Source organism: Protopterus annectens, chromosome 2.part0, assembly GCF_019279795.1.
Source record: "Protopterus annectens isolate FY-2018-M chromosome 2.part0, PAN1.0, whole genome shotgun sequence".
In the NCBI taxonomy this organism is placed as follows: Eukaryota; Metazoa; Chordata; order Ceratodontiformes; family Protopteridae; genus Protopterus; species Protopterus annectens.
Window position 1 is genome coordinate 534022896 of NC_056728.1, and position 6000 is coordinate 534028895.

The window sequence follows — 6000 nt, forward strand, 5'->3', positions numbered from 1 at the left end:
GATTTAGAGAAATGAGATGATGGAGAATTTAAAAAGATACTGGAATGGAAAAGACAGTAAGAATGAGGAATGTGATCGAAATTAAGAAAGTTATTTTATGTGGGGAATATAGGAAAATTAAGAAAAAATGTGAGCGAGTAAAAAATATAACTCTGGTGTTTTCATGGATGGAAGTCACTGGAAATCAGAAGCTGGTTATCAGAATAAGTGTTTAGAGAATGCAAATTATTGTATGATCTCTGAAACATTTAATTTAAATAATTGTAAGCAAATGATCTTTAAGCTTTGATCTGAATTCAGTGTATGTGTTTAAGTTTATGACAGAAAGAGGAATAGATCACCATTGTTTTGGTCGTGTAACTGTGAAGCAATGGTTACCACAAGGTAGTCTAGTGAGGGGTCAGCATAGGTGCATTTTCTGCCTGTGAATTCAGATTGTAGTTTCTTTCTATAATAGAAAATAGTCTAGTTTGATAAGATAATGAGTTTAGCTTAAGCAATTTTAAGAGTATGGAACCCAAAAGGAAGTCAGATATATGTTGGGACTAGTTGCCCAATTGTTTTTGTAACAACTGTGAGTGATGTTTGATCAGATAATAAAGATTGATGAAATGAGAGTTATTATATGAGGTTGCTTGATGGAAGGGTTTTTTCTCCTGAAGCTGAGACAAGGCAGGCAATCTACAGAAATATGTATCTTTATGATTGGTTTGAATGGTAGCAGACAAAAGGAAATGGGATATTTTCCAAGCCCAAAACAGAAACCTTTGAATCTTAGATCTAGTTTGATTTGTCTGATGCTAGAATGAAATGTATTGCTCTAACCATAGGCCTAGACACTTAAACGTGTTTGTTCTTATTACAAGGGGCTTTTGAATGTGATGGGTGATCTAGGATGATCCAGTTTGATTATACTAGAGACAGTTTGTGATCAGTGCCAAGAATCATGCGGTTGATATCTGTGCAACACAGGATTACTTTACTGCAGCTCACTCATCTGGTGACAGAATATCTTTTGCAGTTGTGATTTTATTGAAGAATGTGATGGATCTGACTGTAGATTAACATGTCATTAGCATATAACTGGAAAGGGAGATGTGGGCAGTGAGCCATGATTTTAACAATGCAAAGGAGAAAAAGTAGTGGGACTGTGACTGAACCCTGATGAACTTCCTTTAGTAGTAATAGAGCAGAGTGGGAGACACAAGTACTCATTTCCACTGATAAGGGGTGACTGTAAAAGAAATCTTGGAACCAGTGTATGTCTTTGGGTGTATTTCATAGGAATCTTGTGGAATGTTGTGGCCCACCATGTCAAATGCTTTGATGAACTTAAAGAACACAGTGCTTGCAGTTTGATCCATCACATGAGAAGGATAATGAACTCTAACAAACCTAATCTAGTGTTTTTCTCTACCCCTCAAAGATGCCTGCTGTATGTGTTTCTTTCTAAAGAACATCAAGATAACTGCATACTAAATGTTTCTGAACAAATGTGTCTGAACCTCATACTTATTCCTTTCATTCATCTTTTTTCTTCATACTGATAATACTACTGCTAAGGCATTGTCCCATCTTATACTGTGCTACTGCATCTCCCAAGTTATTTTACATGCAGCAGATTCATCCACAGCCAGCAATGTACTAGTCTTTCAAATACCCAGACTGGTGAAATGGTATTTAAGGCTTTCATGTTTACATCTCATTCTGATAAACACCTTTCACTCCATGTTCTGCTCACAGAGGCAGCATACTTAACTCATCCTTGAATCAAACTCAGTGTAAGTCCCACTCATCTATCCTTCCATGGTACAAAGGAGCCATTTGTTCTTATCACACATACACCCTATTTCTCCTATTTCATTCTAAAAACGCCTAGCACCCACCATGATATGTATGTTTCCTGTGCAAGGGGTCTATGGTTTGAATACAGCCCAAAGTTAATTTTTATCTGCCATTGGCCAGATGTATTTTCTTCGAATGTGGGTTTCAATGCTGTTTCAATGAATGTGAGTTTCAAGGGTAGAGAAGTTTTAATGCTAAGTCTCATTGTGAGACTGCGTTGCTTTGTTTAGCAGATGTCAATTAGTGTTTGTGCTGTAAAATGTAAAATAAATCTTTTAAATGAAATCCAAATCATCGTAGAAGTAAAGTAGTCTGTACATTGCAATGTTTATGGTAAATGGGACAAAATAGCCAAGTAATGCGACATTGGAATAGCTACAGGGGGAGGCCACATTCAAACATGATTTTGTGAGGGGGGAATGGCAGCAAAACTCAGACAGCCCCAGCTGAACTATATATCTCACCTGTCCAGATTTTTGCAGAATGAATAGATTTTTGCTTTTTATTTTTGGTTTGTTCCTCATAAATTTGTGTTTTTTTGGCAAATCATTTAGGAATGAAGTCAATAAATTTAATGACAGACATTGAGTTTCAGACTATATACCCTTCGGAAAAATGCATGCTAAAGCAAGACCTGCTATTCTGTCAACTGCAAGAGCAATTTTAGTACTGTTTGTATGTTCTCTCAATATTTTTGGCCTTGTCCAGATTTCCTGTGTTATGAGGTTGAGAGGTACGCGCAAATATATCGCTTTATAGAGTAGGTGTATCCAAATCTTTCAACTGTCTCCAATTTTGGCTCAAAATGTTGCTCTCCCCCTAATAATCCCTCCACATAATGGAAAGATTTGGAAGAAAACAAGGAGGGTTTGCAATTAATAACTAATGGTAATGATCAGTTATAGATTACTTTTAATTTCAGAAATGCATGTAGATTTTCTTATTTTGTCAGCTGCTCAAGTTAACAGTACTAATATTAAAAAAGTGTCCCTTTTTTGACAGGTTCCCAGCTGTATTGTGTGGATATTTAAAATTTTTGCATCACATTTCGGTCCATTTTTCATAAAATTGTGTTTTTCTGGCAAATTAGTGACAAATCATTAAAGACTGAACTTAGAAAATAATGACAGACATTTGAGTTTCAGATTTCATACCTTTCAGAAAATTCATACTAATGCAAGACCTACTATTGTATTGTTTTTCTAAATTTGTAAGAGCAATATTTAAAAATTGTCCTTATTTTTGGGCCTTTGCCCCACTTCTCTTTTATGGCTTTGTCCAGATTTCTTGCTCTGATATTGAGAGAGGTATGACAAATGTGTCAGGGCCATCAGCGCCAGCCAGAAACATTTCAAATTGTGATGGTGCTGGCCGTTTATTTGATGTACTTTGTTTCCAGAAGACCTCAGTCCTTAGAGTATGATCTTGCTCTCTAGTGATAGTTATGTCCAAGAGTCATGTACTTAGGAATAAACAATTTACTAGTAACAACACATCCAAGGTGTATCATATTTGGTGTTTTGGTAACTGTAGCACTGACTGGGTCATATATTTAGATACTTGTTATTGTTCCGCTTTTTATGTGGGTCAGACCTCTAGGTCACTGAGGATTTGGATATCCAAACATCTCAGTGATATTAGGAATAAAAGGATGTCTAATTCATGATATAAACATACTATGACCCATATCATTGCTCAGTTTAAATTTACTATAATTGATCAGGTTACAGGTAATAGGATGTCCAAGACAGGTTGGCATACTATTTTAAACAATAAAGAATCCAGTTGGATTATTAGGCTGGGGGGTTTGTTTAAACCCGGACTAAATGAGCAATGTTAATTATCCAATGATAAGCTTGTATTTTGATGGTGTGACTAGTTGTACTGTGTGCTTTCAGTTTTTGTTACTGCACTGAGGAAGGCATATTATTGCTGAAACCAGTTTCCTTGTATCATATGTTGTATCCATTCACCATTTGCTGAAGCTGCCACAATAAAATTCTATTATTTCACCTTTTTGGTGCTGGACGTTTTGTGTTGGAGCACATATATTTCCCCAGCACCCGTGATGAGAGGACCATCAGTATGTATTTCTTCCACCATGTAGCAGACTACCCAGAGGTACTGAATATCATAGACTGCACGCACATTCACATCAAGGCTCCACCAAGTGAAGATGGTAGAGTGCATGTCAACCGCAAGGTCTATCACTCCATCAACTCACAGGTCATATGCAATGCCCAGGGCGTTATCATGAATGTGTCCGCTGGCAACCCTGGTAGTTATCGTGACTCTCATATCTGGCATGCCTCACAGCTGTACCAGACATTTGCTAGGGGGTACATCCCATATGGCCATTTGGTGGGGGATGCTGGCTATGCACTGGAGCCATGAATGATGACACCTATCAGAAATGTACACACACACACACACACACACACACACACACACACACACACACACACACACACTGAAGAATGCCACAAGCACAGACCAGAATCATTATAGAGCATGTGTTTGGGATGCTCAAGTCACACTTCTTCTGCCTTGAAATATCTGGTGATGCCCTGCAGTACTCTCCTGCAACATGTGCACACATGTTCATAGTATGTGCCATGCTACACAATATGATCCTGGAAACAGTTGTGGCAGGAACATCACAAGGAAGGCCCACACAGCCCCCCACCATTGCCAAGGCCCCCACAGGCACAGGAGGACTTGGAGGAGGAACCTGCTGAGCCTGCTCCTGTAGGCAGATGGAAGCATGCCCAGTATGCCTAGGCCTTGGCAAAGAGGCAATACATAGCATACACACACTGAGACTGTAGGGACCCAGGGACTGACACCTCTCTCAGACTCGCACACACAGTAAAATGGATGCCACACACATCACACTACCTGAATCTTACCATGTATAGACTGTGTACTGTGTGCGTCTGACAGAGCCAGCCCTCAAGCACTGTCCTCACAACTCCAGCAGGCACAAGGTAAGTCAGTCTTCTTAACAATAAATGAATGGAGTAATACATTATGGTAGCATAGCTATGGTATTGCTGCATGCATGCAAGAGAATAGGATGGCCTACCAAGATAGCAGCAGACAACTGACAGCTATGTGGGATAACAGGAAATGTCCGCCCGATACTGGCTTCCCCAGAGTATGCAGTAGTCCCCTAGGTGAAAAATCTCAATGCAGTATATGTGAGGGTCTAACTAAGTGGGGGGGTCATAGATCACATACATAGATGTCAATGTGGGGGTCCCATATTCACCCCTCAGCCTCACCCAGCAAGTCAGCCATAGAAAAACATAAATAAATGTCTGGCAAAGGCCCACAAATGGGGACAATGAAGAAATATTCTCATACAGACTTACACAGTGATATCATAGCAGGTCTTGCAGTTGCAGTAAGGCTCTGAATAGTAAGAAGCCTGAAACCCAAATGTCTGCCATTACATTCTGACCTGTGGTCTTTAGTGATATGCTAGTAGTCTCCAAGACAGGCACAATAATATGTTAAATGGAATCAAAATATAAATGGAACATCAGCATAGTCTGTGCACATGTGGACAGTTGACAGGTCTGCCCCCTCACACCCATGTTCCCATAGAAATGCAGTAACAGTATTGTCTCTAGGGTATCAACAGCAGAGCACATACTCCCAGGACTGTCCCATTCAACTGGATGTTGCATGTTCACAATATGCAGGGGTCAATGAGCTAAGTATATGTGTGGTCAATACTGTCAGTCTGTACCCTGCACTTACTCCAGGCTGTCATGTCTTAGTGACCTAGGTACAGTACTGTGGTTAACAGGGTCCATGTTCCAAGAACTGCAGCGCCAACTATTCTGCATGTCAAATACAGCTACAATAGGAGTTGTACACACTGTTCAGATGTCAATATCTGTTACTGTAGGACAACTGGACAGGTCAGGGTTAGGGGGCCATACACATATGGACAGTACACAGCTCAGAGTAACCTACACAGTGCCTAGCATATCCCTCAACTGTACATACTTTTTTGTAGAATGTCCAGAGGTTTGCATCATATTTATGGTCTCTTTATCATGAAATTGTGGTTTACTGGCAAATCACAAAAGACTAAAGTCAGAAAATAATGACAGATTGTAGTTTCAGACTTCATACCCTTTAGGA